An 11,168-nucleotide genomic window follows, 5' to 3' on the forward strand; every position below is an offset into this window, starting at 1 on the left:
GTGCAACCTGCATGCGGTGATAGCTAAATGGAATAGACGCCAGTTTCATAGACCAGGCACCCAGGTTTGACTCTGACCAGGGAAAGCAAGTATTAGGGCAGAGTCCTTTGGCCCCCATTCGTGGGCTGACGGGACTCGCCATCGGTGTCATTCAGCGAACGATGGCAAATCCGAAGAGTGAAAGAGAACAGTGGAGGAGAGACTGCCGAGAACATGGGAGCGGAGGGCGGCTCGCTGTGTTGGCGCGAGACGCTTCTCCGAAAGTGTGCGGGAGGGACAGGGTGGTATGCTGTGCCCGCACGACACGCTCGACTACGCGACGCTTGGTGGAAACGTGCATGGGCCGTGCGCGTGATGATGACATGCGTTGGATTTCTAAGGCGCAGTTTGCGGTCTCTTTGTGAAACGCAATTCGCCCCGATGACGCAGAGACTCACTACAGCTGCCCTCTAGAGAACCAACGAGTGAGTGTTGCGTCAGCGCACTGCAGCCATCAGGAGTGACTGCTGAACTGCGAGTGACGCAACCGGTCGTGCGCCTCGTCAGCCGCTGCAGCTGAACAAGTTGCCAGAGCGGAGGCTCAGCACCGCCGATGCCAGAACCCCGCGTAAGGTCTGAACAATAAGCCATGCAACCGGTGAATGTGCTTCATCAGCCACTGCAAATAAATGTCTTCTGCATCCATACAAGTAAGCCTGTCCTAAATTATTTTTCTCAACATATTTTGCACATTCAAAACAGCTAAACTGCTGCCCCCAAAAGCACATTAGATACTATCGTAATCGCCAGCCATTTTCTTTTCTTTTTCGTGAGGTTTATACAGTTTCTAAGAAGGAGTTTTCTCAGTACATGTAGACGCCGGATGGTCCTTCTCCTAGCCATAAAAAGTTTCATTAAAAAAACCAATAGGACACCACGTCGTATAATAACGAACAGGCCCTGTTTGCGAGTAATTCGCCAATTTCTAACTCCTCCGTTCGGAAACGGCATTGTCTGAGCTCTAGCCCGATGTTGAAGCTTTCACCGGGGGCCCTTAGAACTACAGCGGGGCAGTTTCTCCCGGTTCAACGAGATCGCGGAGAGATTGTCACGCTGGTCCCCCCTCCATCCCCTGGTGGGGAACAACCGTTGAGAGTATATCGCTGCAACGGAAGGCCCCGCGGCGTACTCGCCCCGAAGTTCCGCCGCGGCTCCTTGATCGATGATAGCGGCCGCAGTGTTTGATGAGCGGGCCGACAGGACCTCCCCTGGGTGCTTCCAGGACGACAGCCGCCTTCTACCCGGTGCATTTAGGGAGAGCGTGGATACGGCAGCGGAGACGTACAATTTTCACGTTTCCCCTGCCAGGCTTGTTTGTCACCGCTTTCAGTTCCAAGGGCAGACGGTGCCGCCGCGGCAAAAAAAATGTGATTCGTAACCTTCCCGTGTCGGCCGATTAAGTACCGGAGGGAACTGCCGCAGATATTGATGACTTCGCCCGGTGTAGTAGGGCTGGGACGTACGACAAAGTAGTCGTATGCTGCGGGTCCATCGTTTTTTGCGTTTGACGGTAGGATCTGCTCAGACTTCATTATAATATTTTAAAGCGAAGCCTCATACGGCTGGGCCAAAGAAAAACACGGTGGTCGGTTCCGTGTAGGCTGACGGTTTGTCGAGTTAAGACGTCAACATTTGCTGGACCGAGCTTGCCGCCAGGAGCGGGCCACAGAAAATCCGCGAATGAGTTTGGGATTATGGGCCAATAGACGCTATTAAAGTTTTTTTCTGCAAAAGAAGTCACATTTTAGTAGTATGATTTATTTTTCAGTAGTCTGTTTATTCTTACTGATATAAAAAGAATGTGCCCTAAATTTAAGCGCAAATAGCGCGTTCGGCAAGCTCATGAGTTCTGCCTAATTTGTGTTTGCTTTCTCCGGCTTCCACCAATGGCAGAGCAGGCTGGTATGACATCATAGGTTCTGTTGCGGGAAATCAGCTAGTGTGTGGCATGGCCATCCTTTTTTTTCTCTAATTATACAGCTTATTTGTGGGAATATTACGTTAAAAGCGGTGTCAGCATAATTCTAAGGAGGCAATCTTTTGAATGAAGCAAATTTGCATTATGTCTTCATGGCTTCTTTAAGGAGAACGATAGGATTCGTATCCCTCATCAACACGAAAAATCGGCGAACGAGATCAGCAACTATCTCGGCTTAGCAATACTTTATAATTGGGAGCACCGGCAAAGAGCTGGTGCGCTGGTTAGTGAAATCACACATCTTTTTTATTTTCCCCCGAATATTCATAGTTGTGCGGAAGCACCCAGCGTGCAGTGTGCTTTCTACCATTCACTTGTCACTGCTGCAAATTCCAGCTGCAGGCAACGCTCACTTGCGTAGTCGCCTTTATTTATGGCGGTTGTTAGTGATGGCATCCTTCCGAGTATGCTTCAAGAGCACTGCTTACAGCGCAGCCTCAGCGCCCTTGCAAAATCGTGAAATGAGCTTGTTAGGGCACAGGGTGAGGCGAAATTGATAAAAAGGTGACTTTTTTCTACGCAATTACGAAACTCACCTCTTGATGCACATTTTCCATATTCACACTTAGATAAGGAGGTTTCATTTGTGGCTCACAAACAGTTTTTTAAAGCAATTAGTAAGTGACCATATCCCATTTTTAGAGTGCGCTCAGTGGTTATTGTAGTTTTTTCCACCACGAGACTCCCAGGCACACATTAAAAGGCTAGTCTGGAACCAGCTGTATTAAGAAATCGTTTGGCATCTATTGAATTGCTGATGTTTCAGCCAAGGGAGTCCAAAGATGCTGCGCAAGTTTTTTCCACATTTGTGCTTCGGAGCGAGCCGCCAAAAGTCGCCTTTTTTGGGCTACTCACTCTCAAGATGGCAACACTGGATGTTGTTCTTTCATTCAATGACCGCAGCATCACACGAACCAGCATTTTGAAATTCTTCGTATTCAAACCTGGGCGCAACACCGCCGTCAAGTGGCTAAAAGACGTTGACCACAAGTAAAAGAGACTTTGCGAACAGAGATGCACAACGGCTAACAAAAAAGGCTGGGCAGGACATACGACATGTTGAAATACAAAAGAAAATGACTTCAACGGTGATTATGGAGCTGGGGCTCACTAAATAAGTGACTGTAGTGGTGCTTGGGCTGAAAAGTATTGTTTCACCTGTTTTCTTGCTTTAAACTCAATTATCTCAAAACTTCTTTCTATTACATCGGTATCATTATTTCGTATGACTTCCAGTAGAACCGGCTGATTCTTTTTACTGCAAAGCTGTATATGTCTAACCTCCCAGTTTTCATTCCGGTGTCATCGATTTGCTCCGCGCCGCTCCGGGGTTCTTCCTCACCACCGCTGACACCTCTTTCAGAGCTATTATCCCCCTTGCCTCCACCGATGCCCCTTTGGGAAGTTGCGCAGTCGGCAGCAAACGGCGGTGTGCGGTTATCGGATGATTGCCAAAAATGAACAGAAACACTATCGGCGTAAAAATCCTCTCAAGATTACTCTACTCCCTAATATAAAATTTGTGTGCAGCGCGAGCTGCAGTCTTTTCGGTCACGGAACATTTCTGCTGGGTATCAGGAAGTGTTCGCGTCATTAGGGAACGTACATCGGCACGCGCTAATCCTCTGCTACCTCGCAGTGCGCCACCGCCGCGGGCCAGCATGTTGCAAATCGTGTTTGAACATACCGCGCAAATATCACGTAGTTCGGATAAGCCCCGCACAAGGGTGCAGCGACCATGTTGTTGTATATCGTGTTTGAACTGCCGCGCAAGCGTCACGTGGCTCGGATAAGCGGAAAAACGGAACAGCGTTTGGGGAAAGGGTGAGGGGAAGGGCGCTCCTTGGTGGCTGCGCATGACACATGTGTGAGGGAAAGGCAGTGAGAGAGATGATGCCTGAGCCACACGTGTCGTACACCACTGCACCCTTCGCAAGACGCTTCTCTCGGTTTTCTTTCTTTGGTCGCTGCTGTCTTCGCTCACTCGGTTACGTGGTCATAAAAAGACGCCGCTCCCGCGAAGCCCAGGAAACGGATGTCAAAGCATTGCCTCTGAAAACGACCGAAACCCGCCGCCACTATTTCCACTCAAATTCACTTCCACAAGTAGCTGCGAATCGGTCCCGGTAGAAGAGAAACTTCCAAAGTTGTAACGATTGCTTGAGCCCATATTTATTTTCCAGCTTCGAAGGCCCTCCGAGCGACATTTTCACCGGTGTCTTTCACGCCTAAGTGTGCGCCATCACCTGTTACCGGTTTATGCGTGCACGGTTTGCTGGTAGAAAGATTGGGGCGTGCACGCACAGCTAGGCTTCATGCCCCTACCGATGAAATGGCGGTTGTGATGCTGGGAGATTTAGATCTCGAAATTGAATGGCTCAATGCGGTTGGTCGGCGGTCCTCCTTAATCAGTGGTTCGAGTGAGTGTTCATGTGCTACACATATATGTTTCGCACACAGTAAGATGCACATGAGGAGGAAAGAATACGCACCGTCCTATGTTTGTACACGACAATAGAGGTCAAGGGTTTTTATGTTTTAATTAGTTTTGGGACGGATACATGCCGTTCATTTGGAGGAAGAAGAGCAAGAATTCAAGTGTTGGCCCGAACACATGCGCGAATGGGGGCAAAAACAAAGGAAAGCTGCTGCCGCCGCCGTAAACCGCCTCAAGTTCAGCTCGTCGAGTAGCAGCGAATTCCTGCTGGATGAACAGGCAGTTCTCCGCTTGGAACGCCGGCGTGAGCTAATATCACTTTTTTAGAGGCCTTTCAGGTTATAATTTCGATGGCCTCTATCACTTCTAAGAACTCGCAAATGACCGTTTGCTGGTTTATTAGTGCGCAAGTTAGTAGTGGAGAATAATGGCAGGGGGAGGAGAGGCGTGGTCGCGCAGCTATAGGTTTCATTCTCGTACTTATGGATGGCATGTCGGTTGTGCTGGTGCGAGATTTAAACGCGAACATAAACCAGCCCAATGGGAGCTCTCCGAAGTCGCTCGTGGTGAGCGGATGGTGTTTGTATGTTAGGCTGTGTTTACACTACCAATGCAAAACCAGTATCATGATGTATGGATGTAAAAAATGCCATGTCACGCAGTTCGGTTTGCTGAGACGTGACATGACTTAATTCTTTAAAGTTATCACTTTCAGTCCCCGTGTCTCGATATGGAGACGCAACTTTCTTAATCGATTTCCTCGTGAAAACGAAAAGTTCATGATGCAGAGCGGTGCGGCTGTATTCGAAACCTACGGAAGTGAAAGGTAGCACCTTTCAACTTACTGCGCTCGAGCAAGGAAACCAACCGTCCGTCCCCATGTCAAGAAAGCCAAGTGCTCCCCAGGATACGATGCCTACTTAGCCGCCAACACCCCTCTCCCCTCCGACGGCCACTAATCTTAACGCAATGACCATCTATCTATGAAACTCCCATTTGCTCAATAGTTAAAAAGCCCAACTCGGCCACTACGTCACCCTTACCCCACACGACATCATCGCGCTTCAAGAAAGAGATGCCCCGAAACCGGAACTATGCGGCTACGCCAAGTGCACCCATGACCCCAAATCCCGGACGGTGGTTCTGGTGGCGCAGGCATTACACGCTCAAGAACACCCATTATCCTCTCCCATTGCCCATACTTTTGTCAAAATCATTCCTATGGGACCCGGTCAACCCCGTCTATTCAACCTGTACATCTGCAGCCCTGTGCAACATTCCCACGGAGATATCTCTCCGCTCCTGAACGAATAAATTAAGAGAGCCGGGACATACCTCCTGCTTTTGCTCGAAGACTTCGATGCCCCTCACCACTCATGAGGGTACCATTAAGCGACCAAGAATAGCATGGCTCTCCTTCATGCAGCCCAACACCACATGTTTACACTATGCAACAACCTCACCGTTACAACTTGACTGGGAACAAGAATCACTCGCGACACAACGCCGGACCTCCCATTTGCCCATAATGCACCCCATCTAGATAGGGCGCGCTTACCAGACACTCTTGGAAGCGATAATTCCATCCTAGCCCTCACCTTGCCCGACCAGCATCGGACAGGCAACGTTCGTAGACTGGCCATCTTTCGCAAGAATCCAACGTCGCTTCCTCCTGCGGAGAGTGCGGAAACACACTAAAACATTCTCCTCACAACTGCCAGTTCTTAAGTCGACGTCCATCTCTGCCAGTTCTTAAGTCGACGTCCATCTCTCGCATGTGTGGGACGCTCGGCGACGCCTCATTAACAGATTGAAAACTCGAAAACATTACCGCTCCCTCAAACGGAGGATTGCTGTAATCACCCACTGGGCCGCTCAAAACGCTGAGGTGCTTAGAACCCAGAACTGGCGATCATTCTGCGACACACGTCGAGGCACGCTGCGCACCCAGCGCATTTGGCGCAATCTCCGCCACCTCTTAGGGTCCAAACCCTCCGAACCAGCGCAGCAGAAGCTACAACGATTCATTCACAATCATCCGCATCAAAATTTCCACTTAAGAGATGCAGTCCGCACAAAATGTTTTGGTTCCCCTCAAAACTCGCCAATTCCAAAGACCTTACCATACCTTGGCCTTCCTAACCCTGACCTCGGCACTCCCTTCACGATGCAAAAATTGGAGCAAGCCCTCGCCCGCTTGACGCGCACATCACGCGGTGAAAAGACCGCAGAACAAACAAAACATGACAAACAAAACAAACCAAACAAAACAAGCACTGGGAAGCCATAACCCTCCCCCAAGAATGGCGGGTATCCAGACATAATACTCGTACCGAAGCCCCACAAACCTGTAGCCATCCACAACCTCCGGACGAGTTCTCTTACTTCGTGCCTAGGCAAGGTGGTAGTCAATATGGTTTATTATCGCCTAACACCCTACCTCGAAGACAACGATCTCAATCCCATTATTGTGGTGGGCTTCCGTGCCCACCAACCGCTCAATACGTACTTCTCCAACTAAACGAACAAATTATCGATAACCTAAGTCACGCCCAGCTCAGCACCCTCCTCGCTCTTGATGTTAAAGGGGCCTTTGATAACGTCACGCACGAGGCCATCTTGCGAGGCCTTCAAAACACGAACTGTGTAGCGGCTACTTGTAACGTCGTCCGAGTCTTTCTGAAACATCGGGCAGCCACAATACGCCTGGAACCATACAATCTGAACCTTTCCATACGCCAGCAAAAGGCAGCGGTCAGGGATCTGTCATTTCCCTCTTACTTTTCAGTATCGCCCTCCTCCAACTTTCAGCCAAACTCTCCCCAATCCCCAATCTCCACCACGCATTCTACGCTGATGACTTAACAATGTGGACCAACACCGGATCGGCCGGGCAACAGGGGGACAATATACCGCAAGCTGGCGGCTGCACGCTGGAATATCTACAGCGCCGAGGCCTCACCTGTGCACCCCGAAAATTTACATCAGTTCTTATCCACGCAGGCACACGTGGGTGTGCTCCCCAACCAACCCCTGAACCGTCCGTCACCATGTCGTCCATTCCCGTCCAGCAAGCGACCACTGTTCGAGTACTCGGCGTTCCAGGAGCTGCCGACGGTACGGGAGCTGCTCTTCTTACACAACTCCATGCGACCGTGACGCAGCTTACGCAGCTCATCCGAAGAGTCTGCACCAAACACCACGGCCTGTGAGAGAAAGACATCTGCCAACCTATTCATGCGGTCCTGAGAGAGCGAGAGAGAGAGAGAAGGAACTTCATTTGAACCCAAAGTGGTCGAAAGGAGGGGGTGACAGGGAGGAAGTCCCCTGGCCTTCCCTGTTAGATGGCGCCCATGAGCCCGGGGGCCCTAGCGGCATCTTCCGCCTGCTGGACGAGTAGTTGTTGTGAGTCGGGGTGAGAGCTGAGCAAGGCGCCCTCCCATTGCGCTTGAGTCCGGATGTTTAATGCTCCATTATGTGAACGAGGCTTCTGTGGGCATGACCATATTATGTGTTGTAAAGTGTTTTTGTCGGCACATCACATGCATCTGTCGGAATACGTGTCTGAGTAATACCGGTTGTAGAGAACGGGGTTGGGCAAGGGGTTCGACTGTATTTGTCTCCACGCAACCGACTGCAATTTGTTGAGGAAAGATTGTGGTGCACGGTACTTAAAGTGGCTCAATATACACTTGATAGTTCGGGTCGTTTTTCTTCTTCCCTGTTTTACAGATTGGTAGAAAAGGCTCTCCGATTTTTTAGGTGAGCAGGCAAGACCTCTTGGGGTGTTGTAGGCGTGGACGGCATCGGGAGCTTGCTGCAGCCTTTCCTCCAGGTCCCCATCGCTGCCTCCAGTCTCCCAGATTGTAATATCATCTGCGTAGAGGCTATGTTGGATTGCCGGGATAGCCTTTAAGAGTAGAGGTAGCTTTATCATAGCGACGTTGATAAGTCGCATCATATATGGGGCATCGTACGTCCAACAGAAACTAAAGGAACACTCCAAACTGGACGCACTAATTCAAAAAACATACAAAATTGCTCTTGGGCTTCCTGCAATCCCTCCTACCACGCAGCTATTTCGACTCCGCCTCCACAATACAGTGTTGGAATTCATAGAATTACAGCAAGTCGGGCAGCTCACTCGCCTATCCCTCACCCTCAAGGGCCGCGCTGTTTTGACAAACCAGGGTCGTTCCGTTCCTACTTCATTGGACGTACCACAACGCATGTCCCCCCAAATACGCGCACAAATCAAGGTCTCGGCAATTCCGTGCCTTATGCACCCTAATTACAAAGTGGGTCGAAGAAAAGGACGAGTTCGTCTCCTAGAGAAACGATACTCCAACGACCCCGACACCTGACGCACGGATATCGCCATCTGCTCAAACAGAACAGGCCATGCAATAGTTGCCGCTCAAGGCTCTTTCCTGACATCCGCCATCATCGCTGATACCAACACCACTACTGCGGAAGAGACAGCCATAGCCATCGCCGCCACCACAGAACCTGCCGGCTATGTGACCATCCTTACCGACTCACAACAAGCTTGCTGGAGCTTTCTGAGGGGATGCATTTCCCCTTCCGCCGTCAAGCTTCTCCAGAAAATAAAGACCCTGCCCTACATCGAAATTGTATAAACCCCTGATCATGCATCACTCCAAGGGAATGAGGCGGCGCACGCCGCTGCCAACAATATCTAACTCCGGTCATTCCCAACGGGGGCGGGCGGCTTGGCAGCACCGTCCTCCAACGTTCCCATTCCCAGTCGCTATACCGATATACTGCACCACTACCGTCAGAGCCGCCGCCCTTATCCACCCCCTCATCGATCCCTCAATACTTTCAATGCCCAAATAGGGCGCGGACTCCCGACGAAATCATATTTTAAAACCGCTATTCTTCACCATATATCCCCCACCACATACCCTTGCAACTTCCCACCTGCAATACTCCCAATACGACGTACCATTTTGTATGGGCATGCGCCAACCCAAAACACCTCACTTCCCCCGCCCCAGAGCAGCGAGAGTGAGGGATGAGCAGCTCTCAGGTCGGGGCTCAGGAGCACCTGATCTCCCGGGCTAGAGCAGCCACAGTCGCTCGCGGCTTTCTGAACTGAGAAGGGGCCACCCACCTTTCTTTCCTTTCTTTTTTGTCGGCTAAAATAAAAATGGTTTTCTACAACCACCACCTCCTTCACGAATTCATCACAGCTACCGAAAGACTCATATTCTACCGGATTCGTCAATAATTTATCTGGCCCCGCCCCAAAGGAGTGTAGCATTTTTCATCAATATATTCGATTTCTAAAGAACACTTTTTAAATATTAGACAAACGTCAAGCCTTGGGCAATCCCCTCAGTGGGTACGTGCCATTAAGAATGGAGAAGAAGAAGAAGAAGAAGAGATACGGCAATACGCTGTTGAAGGCCTTGGTCTGCTATGGTACACGGTCGGCTAGACACAAAGTGACCGTGGAAGCTTCATGAGCTCCTGTCCCACCTGCGCATCGTCGGCATTGGCTCCGCCGACGTGCCCGCTGTCCACTGCCGTCGCCCACGCTTGCGCCCCACTCAGGAAATCGTGAGCCTGCTTCGCTTTCTGTCTTTTCCATGGGGTTTGTGGGAAGAGGGACAAGCCGCCGAGACCCCTTCTGATGCGTGGTTTAATGGAAAATAACACTAATGATGATTATATTTGCACGCGGGAGTCGAAGTGTCATCTTTTTCTACATCCTCCTCCGCGAGAAAATAGCTACAAGTTTCACGGTGCTTTACAGTCCACGGCGAGAAATTAGTCCAGTTGACAGGCATCAAGAATTCAAGTCCGTTGAAGCAAGCAGATTCGGGTGCCTCGCCGCTTCTGCTTCCACTGATGATAAAGATGCTTCTTGGCGTACCGCCGCGCAGGCCTTCTGATTTGGTGAATCCCAGTTCAACTGGCTCCGTAAAACCGAGTACGCAAACCGATCCTTCCTAGGCTGGCTTTGGGTCCACAGATCTTCGTTCGCCAGTCCGCAGTCGCCTTTCTCGCAGAATTGTGCCTTCTCCGTAGCCTCTTGAAACACTTGGAAGACTTCTTTGGTATCACAGCTACTATCTCTTTTTGTCTTCTATTTTGCTTTGAGCTGTTACCGACTCGGTACATCATGTCCATCCTGTATATTTGCATCCTCTGGTGCCGGTTGCGTCATGAATATGTTCCCGTGTATGGCAAAACAGTCTTGCGTTTGCTTTTCTTCCATACGGCTCTCTTAAAAGGACATGTAGCGTTCGTTGCTTTGAATGTCGGATCACCTGCGGTCAACTCGTCGCCGTTATTTCCTGGACCCGCATGTCTCACTTCAGTAACTATCACTTCTGTTTCGCCCGCAGAGTCAATGCACGTCCGATGGCGCTTGGTGTCTTTTGAGCAGAAATCAAGACGGCTGTTGTCTATTGGTGGTATGTCTTGACAATTCATCTCTTGTCTACACTGGTCGTCTTGGCGTCGTTCGGCTACGACGGTATTGTTTCCGTTCACAGTTTTCTCATTTTCTGTAACATTCTCTTCTCTGTTTGGGCGCTGTGTGGGATCGGATCTAATTCGATGTCTAGTGGATATGAGGAGAGCTTTCCGATTAGTTTTAACATCGGTTATCTTCATTTCTAGTTTAACCTTTGCCGATATCACCGTGCCTTCAAAGTCAAATGCTTCAAACATTAGCGATTC

The sequence above is a fragment of the Haemaphysalis longicornis genome, unplaced genomic scaffold, assembly GCF_048455015.1.
Source record: "Haemaphysalis longicornis isolate Haplotype H1 unplaced genomic scaffold, Haemaphysalis longicornis Haplotype H1 scaffold_13, whole genome shotgun sequence".
In the NCBI taxonomy this organism is placed as follows: Eukaryota; Metazoa; Arthropoda; class Arachnida; order Ixodida; family Ixodidae; genus Haemaphysalis; species Haemaphysalis longicornis.